The following is a 22,281-nucleotide window of genomic DNA, read 5'->3' as shown; positions in this document are numbered from 1 at the left end:
ACCATGCTTTTGAGTCCGCTAAAGCGCTACTTTGTAGTGCCCCAGTGCTTGCCGCCCCCAACTTTGACAAACCTTTTAAGTTGGAGGTTGACGCTAGTATAGTGGGGGTGGGTGCGGTTCTCTTACAGGAAGATGAAGACGGAGTGGATCGGCCCGTCAGTTTCTTCTCCCGTAAGTTCAACTCGTGTCAGTCAAGGTACTCCACAATTGAACAAGAGACGCTAGCTTTATTGCTAGCCTTACAGTTCTTTGAAGTATATGTGGGATCCAGTGCCTTTCCTGTAATGGTCTTCACGGACCATAATCCTTTAGTGTTCTTAAAGAAAATGTACAATCAGAACCGCCGCCTTATGCGGTGGGCTCTGATTGTACAAGGATATAATGTACAGATAGCCTATGTGAAGGGCTCAGCGAATGTGGTTGCTGACGCTCTATCACGGGTTTACTAACTGGGGAAGCGTTGGTTTTTGTTATTACAAACTGTATGTTTGCAATTTTTGTGGTGGGCGTGTTACGTTCCCCAGTTTCTGTGTTCTGTTTGTATTTGAGTGTGTGTTTCAGGAGATGGCTTCCTGAAGTTTCTCCCCAACCAGCTGATTGGTCTACCCCAGGCTAATTGGTGATTGGAGCTGACCCCGCCCCCTCGTCAAGAAGCATCTGACTCTAATCACCATTGCCACCTGAAGATAAAAGCCAGTGTTCTGCCCAAGAGGGAGAGAGGAGATGAGATTTGGAGTAGAGATTTGAAGATTGAGAGAGGAGAGATTTGGAGTAGAGAGAGGAGAGAGATGAGAGAAGGAGTAGAGATTTGGAGATTGAGATTGAGAGAGGGAGAGAAATTAGATTGTGATATGTTGTGTATCAGAAAGTGTGGTATGTACTGTTGTTGTTGGTAGCAGTTTTTCTATGTCCTGTGTTTGTGAAATCAGTAATAATTACTCTGTTTCATTTGTTCCCAGGGGGGAAGGAGAAGGCACTTTGGGAGTGCTTAGGCAAGAGGCCCGCGGGCATACATATACCCGTAGTATATTTACTGTCTAGGCACACTAGGAAAGACCTGGGCGGACCACCCCCTTGTATTTTGGTTAGGGCACCAGACGGTGCTAAGTTAGGTAAGTTAAGTGGGTAGGCAGGTTAGATAGGAGAGGGGGAACTTTGATATTTACTTTCTTTGCTTTGGTTCCGTCCAGCCCCTTTTCCCCATATTACCGTGTAAGAAAATAAATCCAAGTAAATGGTAAAATCTGCTTTTGTGTCATCCTTACTCGCACCTACAGTCCATACCTCTTGCACTTCAGAGAGTTGAGTTGTAGCAGGGAGTTGCGTTCCCTCTTCTCAGAGGCGTGCGTAACACTAACACCCGGGGTTGAGGATTTTTCTAGAATAGTGGCCAATTCGTTGATGTAAATATTGCAGAGTAGAGGGCTCAGATTGCAACCCTGGTTAAATAATTATGTTATTTTCTCACACAAACACACTCACACACAAACACACACTCACACACACACACTTATTGTGTCCTTCATCGCTCTGTTTTTCCACTGTTTTCTGTTTTGAAGGGTATTGAAACACAAGCCCATCCCTAGACAGCTAATAGCATTATTATTAACCAGATCTCTCCCTCACAGCCCAGCATTCCTGCTTGGTTTCAGCCCTCTCCAGGCTATTGCCCCACAGCCCAGCATTCTTGCTTGGCCTCAGCCCTCTCCAGGCTATTCCCTCACAGCCCAGCATTCCTACTTGATTTCAGCCCTCTCCAGGCTATTCCCCCACAGCCCAGCATTCCTGCTTGGTTTCAGCCCTCTCCAGGCTATTCCACCACAGCCCAACATTCCTGCTTGGTTTCAGCCCTCTCCAGGCTATTCCCCCACAGCCCAACATTCCTGCTTTGTTTCAGCCCTCTACAGGCTATTCCCCCACAGCCCAGCATTCCTACTTGGTTTCAGCCCTCTCCAGACTATTCCCCCACAGCCCAGCATTCCTGCTTGGTTTCAGCCCTTTCCAGGCTATTCCCCCACAGCCCAACATTCCTACTTGGTTTCAGCCCTCTCCAGGCTATTCCCTCACAGCCCAACATTCCTGCTTGGTTTCAGCCCTCTCCAGGCTATTTCCCCACAGCCCAGCATTCCTGCTTGGTTTCAGCCCTCTCCAGGCTATTCCCCCACAGCCCAGCATTCCTGCTTGGTTTCAGCCCTTTCCAGGCTATTCCCCCACAGCCCAGCATTCCTACTTGGTTTCAGCCCTCTCCAGACTATTCCCCCACAGCCCAGCATTCCTGCTTGGTTTCAGCCCTTTCCAGGCTATTCCCCCAAAGCCAAACATTCCTGCTTGGTTTCAGCCCTCTCCAGGCTATTCCCCCACAGCCCAGCATTCCTACTTGGTTTCAGCCCTCTCCAGGCTATTCCCCCACAGCCCAGCATTCCTGCTTGGCCTCAGCCCTCTCCAGGCTATTCCCTCACAGCCCAACATTCCTGCTTGGTTTCAGCCCTCTCCAGGCTATTCCCCCACAGCCCAACATTCCTACTTGGTTTCAGCCCTCTCCAGGCTATTCCCTCACAGCCCAACATTCCTGCTTGGTTTCAGCCCTCTCCAGGCTATTTCCCCACAGCCCAGCATTCCTGCTTGGTTTCAGCCCTCTCCAGGCTATTCCCCCACAGCCCAGCATTCCTGCTTGGTTTCAGCCCTTTCCAGGCTATTCCCCCACAGCCCAGCATTCCTACTTGGTTTCAGCCCTCTCCAGACTATTCCCCCACAGCCCAGCATTCCTGCTTGGTTTCAGCCCTTTCCAGGCTATTCCCCCAAAGCCAAACATTCCTGCTTGGTTTCAGCCCTCTCCAGGCTATTCCCCCACAGCCCAGCATTCCTACTTGGTTTCAGCCCTCTCCAGGCTATTCCCCCACAGCCCAGCATTCCTGCTTGGCCTCAGCCCTCTCCAGGCTATTCCCTCACAGCCCAACATTCCTGCTTGGTTTCAGCCCTCTCCAGGCTATTCCCCCACAGCCCAACATTCCTACTTGGTTTCAGCCCTCTCCAGGCTATTCCCTCACAGCCCAACATTCCTGCTTGGTTTCAGCCCTCTCCAGGCTATTCGCCCACAGCCCAGCATTCCTGCTTGGTTTCAGCCCTCTCCAGGCTATTCCCCCACAGCCCAGCATTCCTGCTTGGCCTCAGCCCTCTCCAGGCTATTCCCCCACAGCCCAACATTCCTGTTTGGTTTGAGCCCTTTCCAGGCTATTCCCCCACAGCCCAGCATTCCTACTTGGTTTCAGCCCTCTCCAGACTATTCCCCCACAGCCCAGCATTCCTGCTTGGCCTCAGCCCTCTCCAGGCTATTCCCTCACAGCCCAACATTCCTGCTTGGTTTCAGCCCTCTCCAGGCTATTCCCCCACAGCCCAACATTCCTACTTGGTTTCAGCCCTCTCCAGGCTATTCCCTCACAGCCCAACATTCCTGCTTGGTTTCAACCCTCTCCAGGCAATTCCCCCACAGCCCAGCATTCCTGCTTGGTTTCAGCCCTCTCCAGGCTATTCCCCCACAGCCCAGCATTCCTGCTTGGCCTCAGCCCTCTCCAGGCTATTCCCCCACAGCCCAACATTCCTGCTTGTGTTACACCCCTGAAAAAGGGTAGAAAGAATCACGAGAGCGTGATACGGAATGTTTACTCATGGAACGTTTAGTGCAATCATTTTACAAATAACACATTTTACAGAATAACAGATCTACAGGAAATAGAGTTTTGTAGGGTACAAGGCTTATTCAAATCATAACAGTATACACTGTACATCACTGAAACAAATACTATTTTCAATATAACTGTCAAGCAAAGCTTTAACTCAGTAAACCAAAACACAATTTATCAACAGGCAATAAAGTGTTTGAAAAACCATTACACAAATATCACCGCAAAATATCTTATTAACAATGCACAGGTTCATTCACAATCGACATAAAATGGCAGCTACGTAGCAGTACCTAGCAGTGCGTAGCTAGCTGCAACCGAGCACGGCTCATATTACTCTGCAAACTTAACTAACTTCCTCAATATGTTACTAAAACAAACCTTAAACACTCTTGACATGTTAGCAAGTTATTACATTTAAATTACTCTTTTTAATCATCAATAACGTACCTGAAAAAGGGTAGAAAGAATCACGAGAGCGTGATACGGAATGTTTACTCATGGAACGTTTAGTGCAATGAGAAAAAAGACCGCGAATTCTGCGTGAACTTGAGTGGAGACCAGAGCAATCGATCTCAGGCTCATAGATTAAGAGCATTTAGTAGATCACAGATTAACACTTTTATCCACGACAACATAAAGTAATCAACATAACGTTTACACATTCCTCTCACAATTCGTACCCTTTGTATGCTTGACGGATTTTAACATTTATTATATAAATGTTATCAATCTATCAACTAATACTGAATGCATGATCTTCTTAACCTTAGATGTTTTAAGATCCTCACATACTATGAATTTACTAATACTTTTTAATGTATAACAGGCTATTAGTATTTCCTTTAACCTGTCACACTCTCCCCGACAAAATAAATGTTGTCCCAACATTACCAACATTGTCTTCTTCAACAGTCTGTATGCACTGGACCTAGAAAATCCTCTTCTGTAAGGTAGTACTTGAGCAGAGGTCAAGGGTCACAGTTCAAATATAAGTAACAAGTTATTCACAGTCCATATCTGTTGACCAAGCTGTATAACATAAACAGTCCTTTCTCATACTATTGATCAACAGTCCATCAATTTTAATGATCTAAATGCATAGTCTGCAAATTGTCTCGTGACAGTCTGTGAAATCAGTCAGTAGTCCATGGTCAAACATGTCAACTCTGTAGCCTCATGTTTGCTGAAGCCCATACATGTAAGGTGGCTGAAAGTAACATTGCTGTAGTGATGGCAGCCATGGAACCAGTCCTGGTGCAGAGTAGACAGGGAACAACTGTGGCTGGATTCTGTAGCAGGAAGAGATACCAAGCTGATCATAGGTGATACGTCTTGGAGGCTGTCTCTCTCTTTGTGGCAGCTGGTAGGCTGGTTCCTCAGGTTCAGCAGCATCAGTTAAGGAAGGAAAGGCACTTGGTGGACGATCATCAGGCAAATTTTCAGCAGGCAAGTTCATCTCCTCAGCAGGCAGGTCTTGAACTGTTGTTGTCTCCTCCAGCCGCTTTTCAACAAGAGGCTGTGCTGGTAGCGTATCAGGGACTGGCACCGCAACTGTCTGTTTCACTGGTGGGGGCCTGTGTTCCCACTCTCTCGCTGGTTCAGCATTCCTCTCCTCAGGTACTGTAGGAGATGTGGGAACCTGTAGCGGCTCATGATGAAGGTCATATTCATCCCCGCTGTCATCAGAATCTAGAGGATGTGATGCAGGCTGATGTCTCCTTTTTTTCAGACTTTTGTCATCTTTGGTCATTTCTGGTTGTGTCTCAAAAGGTAAGTGGTCACAGGACATGAGCAGGTTTCTGTGCAGGACCCTGGAGCGTCCCCTACCCTTTTCTGGTCTCAATTCATAAATCGGCAGGTCTGAACCCATTTGTCTCACTACTGTGTGAATTGTATCTTCCCAATAGTTACGGAGTTTGCCTGGTCCTCCTCTTGGTGTCAGGTTTTTAATCAGAACTCGCTCGCCAGGCTGTAGCACTGAACTCCTAACTTTAGTGTCATAATACTTCTTACTTCTTTCAGCAGCTTTCTGAGCATTTTCATTTGCAATTGCGTATGCTTCTTCCATCCCTCGTTTCCAGTTCTCCACGTAGTCTCGATGGTTACTGGAACCTGCCTCTGTGCACAATCCAAAGAGCATATCAACTGGAAGCCTGGGTGATCTCCCAAACAGAAGATAAAATGGTGAATAGCCAGTCACTTCGCAACGGGTGCAGTTATAGGCATAAACCAGTTTGTTCAGAGACTCCTTCCAATTTGACTTTTGTGTCTCAGTTAGTGTCTTTAACATTTGCAACAATGTTCTGTTCATGCGTTCCACTTGACCATTCCCCATCGGGTGGTAGGGTGTTGTTCTGGACCCCGCCATGCCACTGAGTTTCTTTAACTGATGAACAACTGATTTTCAAATTCTCCCCCTTGGTCATGGTGGATGCGGGACGGGAACCCAAATTTCAGGGCAAAGTCATTGAAGATGAGATTTGCAGCAGTTTTACCTGACTTTGATGTGGTGGCGTAGGCTTGAGTGAAACGTGTAAAATGATCAACAATCACGAGGATGTACTCATATCCCCCTTTGCATCTGTCGAGATGAAGGAAGTCTATACATACCAGTTCAAATGGCTGTGTTGTCACAATGTTTGTCAGAGGAGCTCTTGCTTCATGGGCTGGCTTTTTCTGCTTGACACAGCTACAAGTTTTAGTCACATAGTGCTCGATGTCAGATTGTATATATGGCCAGAAGAAGCGGTCACGTACTAGTGATACAGTGCGGTCAGTACCTTGGTGTCCCATGTTACTGTGCAACTCTTCCATCACTTTACCTTTGTACTGCTCTGGTAGAACTAACTGCTTGCGGGCTGTAGTGATTCTGTACAGAATGCCATCACTGTCTATTGTCAATTTGTCCCATTCTCTGAATAGGCATTTTGTCTTTGGACTGAATTCCTTTTGCTCTTTAACTGGCGGTTTGAAACCCGACAGTTTGAAATTGAGCACAGGACGGATGACCGGATCAGATTCTTGTGCTTCTCTTATCCTATCTTTTGGGATCGAGCTGGTTGTTGCAGTGGTTGTCTCACCTTCAGCTGACACTGACATAGCTGCAGCTGAAAGTGACCAAGGTACAACAGCCTCTTTCTGAACCTCGACTGCTTGTATCGTGGCGGCAATGGTGTCTGGTGGAAGCTCCTCAGAACATTCTCTCATCAGTGACTCTACATCCAGTGGCATCCTTGACAACGCATCTGCATCACCGTTCTCTCTGCCTGGCCTGTACTTTATTGTGAAGTGGAAATCAGCCAATTCTGAGACCCACCTGGAAGTGGTTGCGTTCAGTTTCGCAGTAGACAGAATGTAGCTGAGCGGGTTGTTATCGCTGTATACAGTGAAGGACGGAGCATAGTACAAATAATCATGGAACTTATCAGTGATTGCCCATTTTAGAGCTAGAAATTCTAGCTTGCTTGAGTGATAGTGATAGTTCTTCTCAGCTGTTGTTAAGGTTCGAGAGCCATAAGCAATGACCCTAAGCTTCCCATCTTGCTTTTGATAGAGAACTGCTCCCAAGCCTTGGTGTGACGCATCAGTGTGTACAACAAATGGCTGAGTGAAATCAGGGAAACCTAAGACTGGTGGGTGAAGCAAACACTCAATCAGCTGTTCAAGTGCCTGTTGATGCTGGTCAGTCCACAGGATTGGCTTGTTTGAGGGCACCACATGACTTAGTTTCTTTGTTTTTGTTTTCCATGGGTGGTCAGGTAATTTCTCTGAGTCTGCTTTCAGGAGGTCATACAGGCAGCTGGCCCTCCTAGAAAAGTCTTTGATGTACTGTCTGTAGTAAGTGAGTAACCCAAGCATTTGTCTGAGCTGGCCCACAGTCCCTGGTCTGATTTCTTTCAATGCTCTTACTGCTTCAAAATCGGCTGGGTCAACTCGGCTGCCCTCTGCAGACACTACTCTGCCCAAATAACGGACCTGGGGTTTAAAGAGATCACACTTACTTGGTTTGAGTTTAATGCCATACTCTCTGAGGCGCCTCAAAACTTTTCGCACATCATTCACATGGCTGTCGAAAGTTTTACTGAAAACAAGCGTGTCGTCCAGATAAGGAATGCAGATGTCATCCCGGAGCCCTTCCAAACACTCCTCCATACACCGCTGAAAAGCTGCAGGAGCGTTCATGAGGCCGAATGGCATCCGTATCCACTCATAGAGTCCCCACGGAGTCACAAATGCTGTCAGTGGTCTGCTTTCTTCAGAGATGAACCCCTGGTGATAAGCTTTTCCCTGATCTAAGAGGGAGAACCAGGAATTACCACCTAAACTGTCCATGATGTCTTGGACCCGAGGGATGGGCTGGCGGTCGGGATGTGTCTTTCTGTTCAGGTCTCTGTAATCTATACACAACCGGAGGGTCCCATCCTTCTTACGAACGCACACGACAGGTGAAGAATATGAAGAGTTTGACTTCCTAACCCAGCCCTGGGCTATGAGGTCATAAAGGTAACCCTTCATCTCCTGATACAGTGGCCTGGGCACTGACATGTATGTGCGCTTGACTGGTTCAGAGTCCTTTAGAGAAATAGTCATTTTCAATCGTTCAATGCAGCCAATGTCATTGTCTGACCTGGAGAAGGAGTGACACTCTTCTCTAAGCATTTGCCTAACAACCTCTCTCTGCTCTTCAGTTAGGTGAGTTAAACCTACTGGTGGATCCCACTGTTCAGTAGCAGTACATGGGGTTCGAACGCTGGTGTGATTCACTGTGGCTGGGGTAACAGTTTTTTCAAAGACTTGGGCAGGTAACACAGTCATAATGGTTTGTACTGTACCGATTATTGTGCGTCCTAGCAGGGCAATGTCGTGGTCAGTAGGGTTAGAGACATCAAGCCTGATAACTGGAAAAACACCTTTCCTGACTCTGACTAGTGTGTCAAAGAACTCAAGGTCGTCTGGCCACTGCGGGTTCAGGTCTGGCTGGAAAAGCATTGTCATGTCCTCTTTGAAAGGCTGGGAAGCTACGCGGCACTCAATCTGAATGCTACTGTGTTTTGGGATAGCAACCTTCTCTTTCTTGGTTTTCACTGCATATTCATCTGTCTGTTCTGCGCTAACAGCCTGTATAAAAGCACTCACCTTGTTTCTTTTGAGGCTTGGGAAAGCTGTTCTTATTGTACTGTATCGTTTAGTCTTTTCGGTCATTGTCAGGATGTGCTCGATAACATTGAAACCTATAATGGGATGAGATAGGTGACAGCCTTTCATTACCAGCACTGGGATGATCAGTTCCTTTGTTTCGTCAGTTTCAGAGGCTAGCCGAAAAGTTGTTTCAATCCATCCCAGGTACGGCATTTCAGTCCCATTTGCTGCAGTCAACCTGAGATCAGCAGGTGAGTCCAGGATTTCTGAAACATCCCTCAGCCTTGCGTTTGGGAGAGATTCCTCTTTCCATCGTTCATCAATGACCGATACCTGAGAGCCTGTGTCCCATAGAGCTTGGAGGTGGTGGCGATTCAGGTGACACTCAATAAGGCACTGTCTGCCGACTAGCGAGGTGACCTTACGGGGGTGGCGACCTTGAGCTAGGGATGGTAAGGAGTGGGCATTTTCCTCTGTGCAGGAAAACCTTCCACTGGTAGAGTTACTTTTCAGGTGAGTGCATTTTTCCTTATGTTTAATCCAATGTTGATTTTGACATACTTTGGAACAGTACAGTGTCTCTTTACATGATGAACATTGTTTCAGGTTCTCAAATGAATCTTCTCTGGCACAATTTGCACATTTCTGGAACTTTTTGGTAGCTATGGTTAACACTCGTCCCTCAGCGGTAACCTTTCCCCGTTTAAATGGCCCTCCCTTGATGGTCTGACTCCCCGGATTTTACATCCAGCTTGAAAATGTTCTCCACTCCCACATCGGAAGCAGTGTGTGCAGCGTGCATCTGTTCTGGCCTGCTGGCAGACAAAACACCTCCTTGGAGCTTGAGCAGAGCGGTTGGCATACCGGTTAGGTGCATATTGATGCTGCGCAGGGTCAGGTGCTTGGGACTGACTGTAGTTGCTGTAATACTGCTGCTGGGAAACAGGTGGCTGGGGGCCCCAATCTGGCCTCCTAACTGGAGGTGGGGCATAGGCACAAGGCGGTGACTGAAACATAGGCTGCTGTAATGTCTCCTTAATCTGAGCAATCTCTGCACTGAGACCTTTTAGAGAAGCTACACCTGTCTTAAGTTCAGCTAACTCTGTTAACAGTTCTACTGGTATCTTGACTTTGGCTTCCTTCACAGGACACTTTGTGGATGGCGTATCGTCTAACTGGACTACACTTACAGTTGTAGCAGGCTGTGGGGCATGAAACCGCTTTTTGTTTCGTCTTTCTATCTCATTAGCACAAGCAATGTTAAGCTTCTCTAGCAAAACCTCATCTGATGTTTCGCTATCTAGCAGGAGAGGCTGCATGTCTATCCTGATACTGTCACTCTGGAGACCTGTAAGGACTGTGTGTAAACACATGCGCTGGACTAGAGCAGGGTCATACTTAAGCCCTGATTCTGACTCCTGGGATGCAAACAGTACTTTTTGCCTCAAATCTAAAACACGCATCAGGAAGCTTTGAGGGGTCTCCTTGCTATGCTGTGCTTCTGAAGCTAGCTGTTTGTAAAGCTCTGTAGCACTCTTCTCTTGGAAGTGGGAACGCAGGATACATCTAAGTGTGGGAAGAGTTAGCTGGGGTTTACCTTCCAAGTAACTGCGTAGCTGTGAGCCTGGAGAAATAGCCCTGACTACTGCGTCTACTATTTCTACCTCAGGATAGCCTCTGTTAAGTCCACTCTCGATCTGATGGGCAAGGCTGGGAAAAATCAGTTTATCTTTCTGGCCCGGTTCACCTATCTGGCCAGATATTTTAAACTCTTTGCGCCAGTATGAGCTGGGCTGTGCATTGGGTGAGAGCGGCACGCTCCCCTGAAGATTGGCATGGGGTTGGGGCTGACGCAGAGAATCACTGGCTTTGGCTGCAGTAATCTGCTCAGTTCCCACCCTTTGTTGTGGGGTTACAGTTCTCAGTTCCTCTATTCTGTGATGTGTTCCGGCTGTTTCAATATCATGGTCAGTTTGCCATGTTTTGTTATCTATGCCACCTATCATCTCTGTCATTGTCTCTTTAAGTAGCAACAATTCCGACATGCCGCCATCTTCTAACTCTGCAACTTCCTCTCTTTCAAGGAACCTCATAATGTGAGTCATCAATGATATGCGGGATTTGTCTTGAACATCTCTTCTCTGTTCGCCTGATATGTCAAGGAAATCACATATCTCTAGTAACTTGTCTTTAGTCAGGGTGTGCAATTCTCCTACTACCTCTTCCTGTAGTTCTTCCAAGGCGGTTGTCATGTTGACAGAACAGGAGGAACTTTTACTGTGCAGGAGTTGACTCTGAATTAGATGGTCCTTACTGTCTCTGATGGTCAATCAATGGCCTCAGTTGACACGTACTTAACCACCAACTTCCAGCTCTCCTCGAACAGCAACACTTTCCTCACTGCAGCCTGCCTGAGTTATTATGTGGGGATTTAGCTGGCTCGGAATTCAGCGACCAGGATGTGGAAACTGGACATCTGAGCAGCTATCTCAGCGGAGCCTCCAAAAATGTTACACCCCTGAAAAAGGGTAGAAAGAATCACGAGAGCGTGATACGGAATGTTTACTCATGGAACGTTTAGTGCAATGAGAAAAAAGACCGCGAATTCTGCGTGAACTTGAGTGGAGACCAGAGCAATCGATCTCAGGCTCATAGATTAAGAGCATTTAGTAGATCACAGATTAACACTTTTATCCACGACAACATAAAGTAATCAACATAACGTTTACACATTCCTCTCACAATTCGTACCCTTTGTATGCTTGACGGATTTTAACATTTATTATATAAATGTTATCAATCTATCAACTAATACTGAATGCATGATCTTCTTAACCTTAGATGTTTTAAGATCCTCACATACTATGAATTTACTAATACTTTTTAATGTATAACAGGCTATTAGTATTTCCTTTAACCTGTCACACTTGGTTTGAGCCCTTTCCAGGCTATTCCCCCACAGCCCAGCATTCCTACTTGGTTTCAGCCCTCTCCAGACTATTCCCCCACAGCCCAGCATTCCTGCTTGGTTTCAGCCCTTTCCAGGCTATTCCCCCACAGCCCAACATTCCTGCTTGGTTTCAGCCCTCTCCAGGCTATTCCCCCACAGCCCAGCATTCCTGCTTGGTTTCAGCCCTCTCCAGGCTATTCCCTCACAGCCCAACATTCCTGCTTGGTTTCAGCCCTCTCCAGGCTATTTCCCCATTAGAGAAAATGCAGTTGGCCTAAATGATGGTGCAGTGAAACACATCAATCGCTGGGATGATGACTTTACAGTGCAATTCAATTTTGTTAATACTTTTCACAGTGTAGCTGGCAAGCAATGCTCATACCGCTTTCCTGCAGTCGAAAGACCAAAGCGCTCCCTAGTGGCCTCATTAGTTAAATGTTATTAACATTTTTAGTAATATATATAAAGTGTAATATTGGGATGCAAACTCAAAATGTAATACATTTCAACTCTATATCTGAAATGCTACAGGTGTCTTATTTCCTTTAAGGCCATAACCATGTGTGTGGGGTGTAGACTTTGGTTTCAAAGTAGATTTGTTTAATACTACCACTCTGTGTGACCCTGATTTAGGCCACTGCTGTAAAATGTTAAAGAACCTCTGTGTGACCCTGATTTAGGCCACTGCAGTAAAACGTTAAAGAACCTCTGTGTGACCCTGATTTAGGCCACTGCAGTAAAACGTTAAAGAACCTCTGTGTGACCCTGATTTAGGCCACTGCAGTAAAACGTTAAAGAACCTCTGTGTGACCCTGATTTAGGCCACTGCAGTAAAACGTTAAAGAACCTCTGTGTGACCCTGATTTAGGCCACTGCAGTAAAACGTTAAAGAACTTCTGTGTGACCCTGATTTAGGCCACTGCAGTAAAACGTTAAAGAACCTCTGTGTGACCCTGATTTAGGCCACTGCAGTAAAACGTTAAAGAACCTCTGTGTGACCCTGATTTAGGCCACTGCAGTAAAACGTTAAAGAACCTCTGTGTGACCCTGATTTAGGCCACTTCAGTAAAACGTTAAAGAACCTCTGTGTGACCCTGATTTAGGCCACTGCAGTAAAACGTTAAAGAACCTCTGTGTGACCCTGATTTAGGCCACTGCAGTAAAACGTTAAAGAACCTCTGTGTGACCCTGATTTAGGCCACTGCTGTAAAACGTTAAAGAACCTCTGTGTGACCCTGATTTAGGCCACTGCAGTAAAACGTTAAAGAACCTCTGTGTGACCCTGATTTAGGCCACTGCAGTAAAACGTTAAAGAACCTCTGTGTGACCCTGATTTAGGCCACTGCAGTAAAACGTTAAAGAACCTCTGTGTGACCCTGATTTAGGCCACTGCTGTAAAACGTTAAAGAACCTCTGTGTGACCCTGATTTAGGCCACTGCAGTAAAACGTTAAAGAACCTCTGTGTGACCCTGATTTAGGCCACTGCAGTAAAACATTAAAGAACCTCTGGGTGACCCTGATTTAAGCCACTGCTGTAAAACGTTAAAGAACCTCTGTGTGACCCTGATTTAGGCCACTGCAGTAAAACGTTAAAGAACCTCTGTGTGACCCTGATTTAGGCCACTGCAGTAAAACGTTAAAGAACCTCTGTGTGACCCTGATTTAGGCCACTGCAGTAAAACGTTAAAGAACCTCTGTGTGACCCTGATTTAGGCCACTGCAGTAAAACGTTAAAGAACCTCTGTGTGACCCTGATTTAGGCCACTGCTGTAAAACGTTAAAGAACCTCTGTGTGACCCTGATTTAGGCCACTGCAGTAAAACGTTAAAGAACCTCTGTGTGGCCCTGATTTAGGCCACTGCAGTAAAATGTTAAAGAACCTCTGTGTGACCCTGATTTAGGCCACTGCAGTAAAACGTTAAAGAACCTCTGTGTGACCCTGATTTAGGCCACTGCTGTAAAACGTTAAAGAACCTCTGTGTGACCCTGATTTAGGCCACTGCTGTAAAACGTTAAAGAACCTCTGTGTGACCCTGATTTAGGCCACAGCAGTAAAACGTTAAAGAACCTCTGTGTGACCCTGATTTAGGCCACTGCAGTAAAACGTTAAAGAACCTCTGTGTGACCCTGATTTAGGCCACTGCAGTAAAATGTTAAAGAACCTCTGTGTGACCCTGATTTAGGCCACTGCAGTAAAACGTTAAAGAACCTCTGTGTGACCCTGATTTAGGCCACTGCAGTAAAACGTTAACAAAAAACAAACAAACAAGGTTTAGAAGATTAAGAAACAGCCATTCTGTAGGGTCATTGTTAGAATTCATCTTTTACTTCAAATCAATTCTAGGTGCGTGACAAAATGCCACCCTTCCTGGGTTTATACTTCACTACCTAGCCCAACTGAATGCATCATAATGTTCTCTAATTGCATACTGACCCCTTGACACATTCACTCAGCCCTGCCAACAACTGTCAACACAACTGCCGGTTATAGAACTGTACCAGTATCCTCCCACACAGCCGTGACAAATCAATCTTCATTCACAACACCTTGTCTAATCATGATTTAGCTTAAAATTATCATCCCTCCATAACCAGAAAGTTGGAAGGATGAACTCCTGTGTTGTGTTGACAAAGCCCATGATGAGTTAAGTTACTGTGTCGGTTTTGGCTGTGGTGGTATAATCAAAGTCAGAGGGAGAGATGGAGAGTGAGACAGAACTCAGTATGGATCCTCTCTCTCATGTTAGAACTATGGGTCCTGAGGTGGAATTCATGTCCTATACCAAGGGCTTCCAAACCTCTCCTCGAGGACCCCTGGCCGTTCCATCTCCTCAGGGACCCCTGGCCGTTCCATCTCCTCGAGGACCCCTGGCCGTTCCATCTCCTCGGGGACCCCTGGCCGTTCCATCTCCTCGAGGACCCCTGGCCGTCTCATCTCCTCGAGGACCCCTGGACGTTCCATCTCCTCGAGGACCCCTGGCCGTTCCATCTCCTCAGGGACCCCTGGCCGTTCCATCTCCTCAGGGACGCCTGGCCGTTCCATCTCCTGAGGGACCCCTGGCCGTTCCATCTCCTCAGGGACCCCTGGCCGTTCCATCTCCTCAGGGACCCCTGGCCGTTCCATCTCCTCAAGGACCCCTGGCCGTTCCATCTCCTCGGGGACCCCTGGCCGTTCCATCTCTTCAGGGACCCCTGGCCGTTCCATCTCCTCGGGGACCCCTGGCCGTTCCATCTCCTCGGGGACCCCTGGCCGTTCCATCTCCTCGGGGACCCCTGGCCGTTCCATCTCCTCAGGGACCCCTGGCCGTTCCATCTCCTCAGGGACCCCTGGCCGTTCCATGTATTTCAACTCTTCCTGAGATAGCACACCTGATTCAGCTTGTCAATTAATCATCAAGCGAGCTAATTGAGCTAATTCAGGTGAGCTAATTCAAAAGTGTGAAACATCTGAGGGTCCCCGAAGACATTTCTGAAAAACATTGGACTATCCTACACTGTCTGCTGTATAACACCAGTCTCCTTGGCCCTGATGGTGATCTCAGCGGACCATCCACCATCTTCCTGTTCAACCCCTCCTCAGGGTCAGGGGAAAAAAAACTTTGACTGTGAAATGTGGCTGTCACAGGAGGCTGCTGAGGGGAGGACGGCTCATAACAATGGCTGAAATGGAGTAAATGGAATGGTATGAAACGCATGGAAAACATACGTTTGATCTTTTCTGTACAATTCCATTGATTCAGTTCCAGCCATTACTATGAGCCCGTCCTCCCCAGTGAAGGTGCCAACGGCTGCCTGAGGTGGTTGTGTTACCTAGCTATCTTCAAGTTAGCTTTTTTTTTACAACAAAATCTCTATGCACTTCCTTCATCCTCATTGTGCAGTACGGGGGCTCTGAGAACCTAAACAAACGCTCCATAAACACCCCGTCCTTTTAGAGACAGAAACACCCTCAGTGTGGTGATGCAGACCTTAATATGTTATACACATGAAATTGTATAATTTATAACTTAATCGGCAAAATTACAGTGGGTAATTTAAAGTAGAGACCATTTTAAAGTAGAGTCATTTTAAAGTAGAGTCATTTTAAAGTAGTCATTTAAAGTAGAGTCATACTGCAGCACAGCTTGTGGGATGCTGCGTAATGTTATGGCATGTTTGAGTGCATGATGTCATGGTATTTTACTGTGAGCCATTGTTGCATTTAATGCTAGTTTTGACCACCAGAGGGCATCTTTGAGGGCATCTTTATGAAGCTTGTTGGTGCTTGCTTACTTTTCCAAATAATCCTAGAGTCCCATGCAGGTTAGACGTTTAGATTGCTATACCCTATACAAAATAGCATATTCCAAGGTTTTTAATGAACCTACTGTCAGACAGAAAACATTTTACAGATGGTCTCTCTTTCAAAATATGTTTTCCTAGAATAACCACAGCTCCATGTCTACTAACGACAATGAACAAATAGCCATCTGGGGAAAAATATCCTTTCCATTGTATTCTGTTATATTCCATCATATTCATATTGTAAAAGGCTGGGAAATATAAGCATGTGATGTCTGCAACAATGAACAAGTTCATTTCATTGACAATGGCGTAGCCAAAGCTTCAGCTATTATAGCACATGATGCTTTGAGGATGAAATGCTCAGAAAAGTATTTTATGATAAGTATCTTCATGTAGGCCTACTGCTAGAGTGTAAAATACAGATATATAGGAAAAGTCAGGGACTGGTGGGTTCATGGTTTTTATTGAAATTAAGTTATTGAAATGACATGGAGCTGTAAGCCTAAACTATTGAATTCACAAATGCATTTGACGGTTTTTAACATTAGCTGTACTAGAGACTATATGGGATTCATTGTAATTTGTCTGTAAATAATTATTGTATTTGTTGTGCTGTTTGTACTGTTAGAAATGGAGCTTCATTAAATTGATTAATATCATGGTGTTTCTATTCCACGAAAAACTCAAATGCATTTTACAGTATCCTAATTAGGACTCGGGGTTTCCATTAGGAAAATATGGCGCTGTACAACGTGACCGGTCGGGAGTGGGCCTAGGCTACTAAGCGACTGCAAGTGAAGAGCAAAATAATCATAACAATTGCGCAGCCTAATTGTAGGCTAACCAATATCTAAACGGAGATCCAGTGAAAATAAAAATCTGATTGATTTACAATGCTTGTCTCAAATCCTATTATAACAGTTGGATGACTTTCGGTGTTTCACTTGGATACCTTCAATTGCAGCAGCCTACTTTAATCCAATATTTCTGCAGTAGCCTACTTTAATCCAATATTTTTGCAGTAGTCTACTTTAATCCAATATTTCTGCAGTAGCCTACTTTAATCCAATATTTCTGCAGTAGCCTACTTTAATCCAATATTTTTGCAGTAGTCTACTTTAATCCAATATTTCTGCAGTAGCCTACTTTAATCCAATATTTTTGCAGTAGTCTACTTTAATCCAATATTTCTGCAGTAGCCTACTTTAATCCAATATTTTTGCAGTAGTCTACTTTAATCCAATATTTCTGCAGTAGCCTACTTTAATCCAATATTTTTGCAGTAGTCTACTTTAATCCAATATTTCTGCAGTAGTCTACTTTAATCCAATATTTTTGCAGTAGTCTACTTTAATCCAATATTTCTGCAGTAGCCTACTTTAATCCAATATTTTTGCAGTAGTCTACTTTAATCCAATATTTCTGCAGTTGTCTACTTTAATCCAATATTTCTGCAGTAGTCTACTTTAATCCAATATTTTTGCAGTAGTCTACTTTAATCCAATATTTCTGCAGTAGTCTACTTTAATCCAATATTTCTGCAGTAGCCTACTTTAATCCAATATTTTTGCAGCAGCCTACTTTAATCCAATATTTTTGCAGCAGCCTACTTTAATCCAATATTTTTGTCATTCAGTGATATACAGTACAAGTCAAAAGTTTGGACACACCTACTCATTCAAAGGTTTTTCTTTATTTTTTACTATTTACTACATTGTAGAATAATAGTGAAGACATCAGAACTATGAAATAACACATAGAATCATGTAGTAACCAAAAAATTGTTAAACAAATAAAAATATGTTTTACATTTTAGATTCTTCAAAGTAGGCACCCTTTGCCTTGATGACATATTTGCACACTCTTGGCATTCTCTCATCCAGCTTCACCTGTAATTATTTTCCAACAGTCTTGAAGGAGTTCCCACATATGCTGAGTACACGTTGGCTGCTTTTTCTTCACTCTGCGGGCCAACTCATCCCACACCATCTCAATTGGGTTGAGGTCGGGTGATTGTGGAGGCCAGGTCATCTGATGCAGCACTCCATCACTCTCCTTCTTGGTCAAATAGCCCTTACAAAGCCTGGAGATGTATTTTGAGTCATTGTCCTGTTGAAAAATATATATATAGTCCCACTAAGGAACAAAACAGATGGGATGGTGTATTACTGCAGAATGCTGTGGTACCCATGCTGGTTATTGTGCCTTGAATTCTAAATAAATTACAGACAGAAGCTGGCCTGATGTTATCTGTAGTTTTGAGCTGCACTGTTCCACTCAGCAGTGGATAACACCCACTCTCCCTTTATGTAATGGACTGTAAGGCACAATTATCCTATTTTTCGAAAATGGTCAGTCCACATGTCAAGTGTAATTGTTCCATTGAATTTAACCAAGTTCTCTCTCAATTCCCGGACCATCTGCCAGCTGATTTTTTTGTTGTTGTTGCCTGATGTAGGACTCTAGTGCAAGAGGAGAGAGACTCTCGGACTGAAACATTCACACCTCCATTCATTTACAAATGGGTAGTCTAATAGCTGGCTTAGGTGTGAAAAATCCCCCAATTTGTGCCACAGTTTAGACTACCGATAGATCAACGTTATAACTCCCCCTTGTGATAGTGTGGCACAATGACAGAATGATGCAATTTACCACCATCTGCTACCGTCTACCAAAAACTTGCGGCATACGCTCAAAATGTTTAATTCAGGAACCACTGTATATTCTATTTTATACGACTCAAGCTGTTTCCCTATTCAGCTGTTCCCGTCTCAACACACTATCACAGCTCATTGTGAAATACAGTAGAAACAAACGATATATTTGAAAATCGTGACAGACACACAAAAAATAAATGTATTCATTATGCATTTCAAATCAATCGAATCCAATTTAATGTGTCACATGCGCCAAATACAACAGATGTAGACTTTACCGTGAAATTCTTACTTGTGAGCCCCATTCCAACAATGCAGAGTTAAAAAGTAAGAGAAAATGGGCTACAAAAAGAAAGGACAGTCAATGACTTGGGTGGCTGGAGTCTTTGACAATATTGGGATTCTTCCTCTGACACCGCCTGGTATAGAGGACCCGGATGGCAGGTAGCTCAACCCCAGTGATGTACTGGGTTGAATGCACCACACTCTGTAGTGCCTTACAGTCTGCCAAGCATTTGCCATACCAAGCGATGATGTAGCCAGTCAAGGTGCTCTCGATGGTGCAGCTGTATAACTTTTTAAGGATCTGAGGACCAAGTCCAAATCCTTTCAGCCTCCTTGAGGCATTGTTCTTCCCTCTTCACCACTGTGTTGGTGTGTTTGGACCAGGATAGGTCCTTAGTGATGTGGACACAGACGAACTTGAAGCTCTCTCATTTTGTGTGTATTTCATGGTTTTCTTTCTTCATAACCTAGATTACACAAATTCCAATTTATTGTGGGTAACGTTAGCTAGGTGAGCTAGGCGGCCAAAGTTAGTCAGGCTTGCTAGGTGGCTAAAGTTAGCTAGGCTAAAGGTTAAGGTTAGGGTTAGGGCTTAAGGTTAGCGTTAGGTTTCGGGGGCTAGGGGTTAAGGTTATAGCTAAGGTTAGGTAACATAATAGCTAACATACTAAGTAAGTTGATAAAGGGTTTTAAGGTTTGGATTATAGCTAGCAAAGTAGTTCAAACATAGGAAGTTGTCGCTAAGTTGTTAAAATGATAAAGTTGTCCATGACGTGATTCGAACACACAACGTTTGGGCTGCTAGACGGTTACTTCATGTGACCACCCCGACCAACCTCACCCCCATTGTTTGTCTTCAGTAACCTACTGTCTTTATCTGTGATTAAAATGCACTGTCTGCATAATTGTGTACTGCACATGACAAAAGCCTTTTCAGACAAGTTTTTTCCAGACAAAGGCCATCTTTCTCCTCTCTGTAAAATGCAATACACTGGCCTGTGTGTTTGTGTGTGTGTGTGTGTGTACTGTATGTGAGTACACTGGCTTAGGGGTGTTTGTCTATGATTCATTCTCTGAAAATCCCAGAGTTTATCAAGCATTTTCCAAATCACATTGCTTTCATTATCTATCCATAAAATGGGAACAATCTCGGAACAAGTTCTCTTAAGGGATTGGTGTTGATGTGCAGTAACAGAGGAAAATGTCTGGCAAAGAACTTGTGCAACACACACACACACACACACACACACACACACACACACACACACACACACACACACACACACACACACACACACACACACACACACACACACACACACACACACACACACACACACACACACACACACACACACACACCTACCACTGAATGGACTAGTTTATTCCGAGCCGCTGCCCGCCGGGTCCGAGTGTTTTAGTGGTCATAGTCAGCAGGGGAAAGAACCAGGTGGACAAATTCTGTTTTGTGAGACCTTTACCTCTCCAAGGTGAGAGAAAGTAGTCCATGCTATGCCCAGGAGGACATGGTCGAGGCTGGGCTGCATTCTGGAAGTCCCTTAGGGACATGACCCATTTCTCTGAAAATGGAGGTCGAAGGAGACATTCCGTAAATGTGACGGGTGTGAAGTAATGAATCAGCCTCTCTGCTGGTTGTCTGGAGCAGTTTGCTGTGATTTACAGGAAAATAGGAACACCTTGAATCTCTGGCCTGTTAATATGAATCTCAACAGGTGTTTCATTTGGTAATGCGTTCCACATTGACACATTACTTGGCACATTATTTGACACATTATTTGAGTTTTTCTTTTGGCTTCTAATCAAAAATCACTATGGTTTTCACGCACACACGCATGCACACACTCTCTCTCCTTCTGGCCTCCTGCTATCTCCCTTCTGCTCTCTATCTCCTTCTCCCCCTCCTGCTCTCTCTCTCCTTCTCCCCCTCCTGCTTTCTTTCTCTCCTCTTCCCTTCTCTCCCTCCAGCTTTCCCTTCTGCTCTCTCTCCTCTGCCTCCTGCTTTCTCTCTCGCCCATCTCCTTCTCTTTCTCCAGCTCTCTCTCTTCTCTCCTTCTCTCCCTCCTGCTTTCTCTCTCGCCTCTCTCCTCTCTCCCTCTTGCTTTCTCTCTCCATCTCTCCCTCCTGCGCTCTCTTTCTCCTCTCCCCTCCCACCTGCATTCTCTCTCATTCTCTCCCTCCTGCTCTCTCTTTCTCCTCTCCACTCCCACCTGCTTTCTCTCTCCTTTTACATTTACATTTACATTTAGGTCATTTAGCAGACGCTCTTATCCAGAGCGACTTACAAATTGGTGCATTTACCTAATATCCAGTGGAACAGACACTTTACAATAGTGCATCTAAATCTTTTAAGGGGGGGAGGGGGTTAGAAGGATTACTTTATCCTATCCTAGGTATTCCTTAAAGAGGTGGGGTTTCAGGTGTCTCTGGAAGGTGGTGATTGACTCCGCTGACCTGGCGTCGTGAGGGAGTTTGTTCCACCATTGGGGTGCCAGAGCAGTGAACAGTTTTGACTGGGCTGAGCGGGAACTGTACTTCCTCAGAGGTAGGGAGGCGAGCAGGCCAGAGGTGGATGAACGCAGTGCCCTTGTTTGGGTGTAGGGCCTGATCAGAGCCTGAAGGTACGGAGGTGCCGTTCCCCTCACAGCTCCGTAGGCAAGCACCATGGTCTTGTAGCGGATGCGAGCTTCAACTGGAAGCCAGTGGAGAGAGCGGAGGAGCGGGGTGACATGAGAGAACTTGGGAAGGTTGAACACCAGACGGGCTGCGGCGTTCTGGATGAGTTGTAGGGGTTTAATGGCACAGGCAGGGAGCCCAGCCAACAGCGAGTTGCAGTAATCCAGACGGGAGATGACAAATGCCTGGATTAGGACCTGCGCCGCTTCCTGTGTGAGGCAGGGTCGTACTCTGCGAATGTTGTAGAGCATGAACCTACAGGAACGGGCCACCGCCTTGATGTTAGTTGAGAACGACAGGGTGTTGTCCAGGATCACGCCAAGGTTCTTAGCGCTCTGGGAGGAGGACACAATGGAGTTGTCAACCGTGATGGCGAGATCATGGAACGGGCAGTCCTTCCCCGGGAGGAAGAGCAGCTCTGTCTTGGCAAGGTTCAGCTTGAGGTGGTGATCCGTAATCCACACTGATATGTCTGCCAGACATGCAGAGATGCAATTCGCCACCTGGTTATCAGAAGGGGGAAAGGAGAAGATTAACTGTGTGTCGTCTGCATAGCAATGATAGGAGAGACCATGTGAGGATATGACA

Source organism: Salvelinus fontinalis, chromosome 24 (assembly GCF_029448725.1).
Source record: "Salvelinus fontinalis isolate EN_2023a chromosome 24, ASM2944872v1, whole genome shotgun sequence".
Taxonomy (NCBI): Eukaryota; Metazoa; Chordata; class Actinopteri; order Salmoniformes; family Salmonidae; genus Salvelinus; species Salvelinus fontinalis.
The sequence above is the reverse complement of the archived record's forward strand: the minus strand, read 5'-3'. Positions refer to the sequence as shown.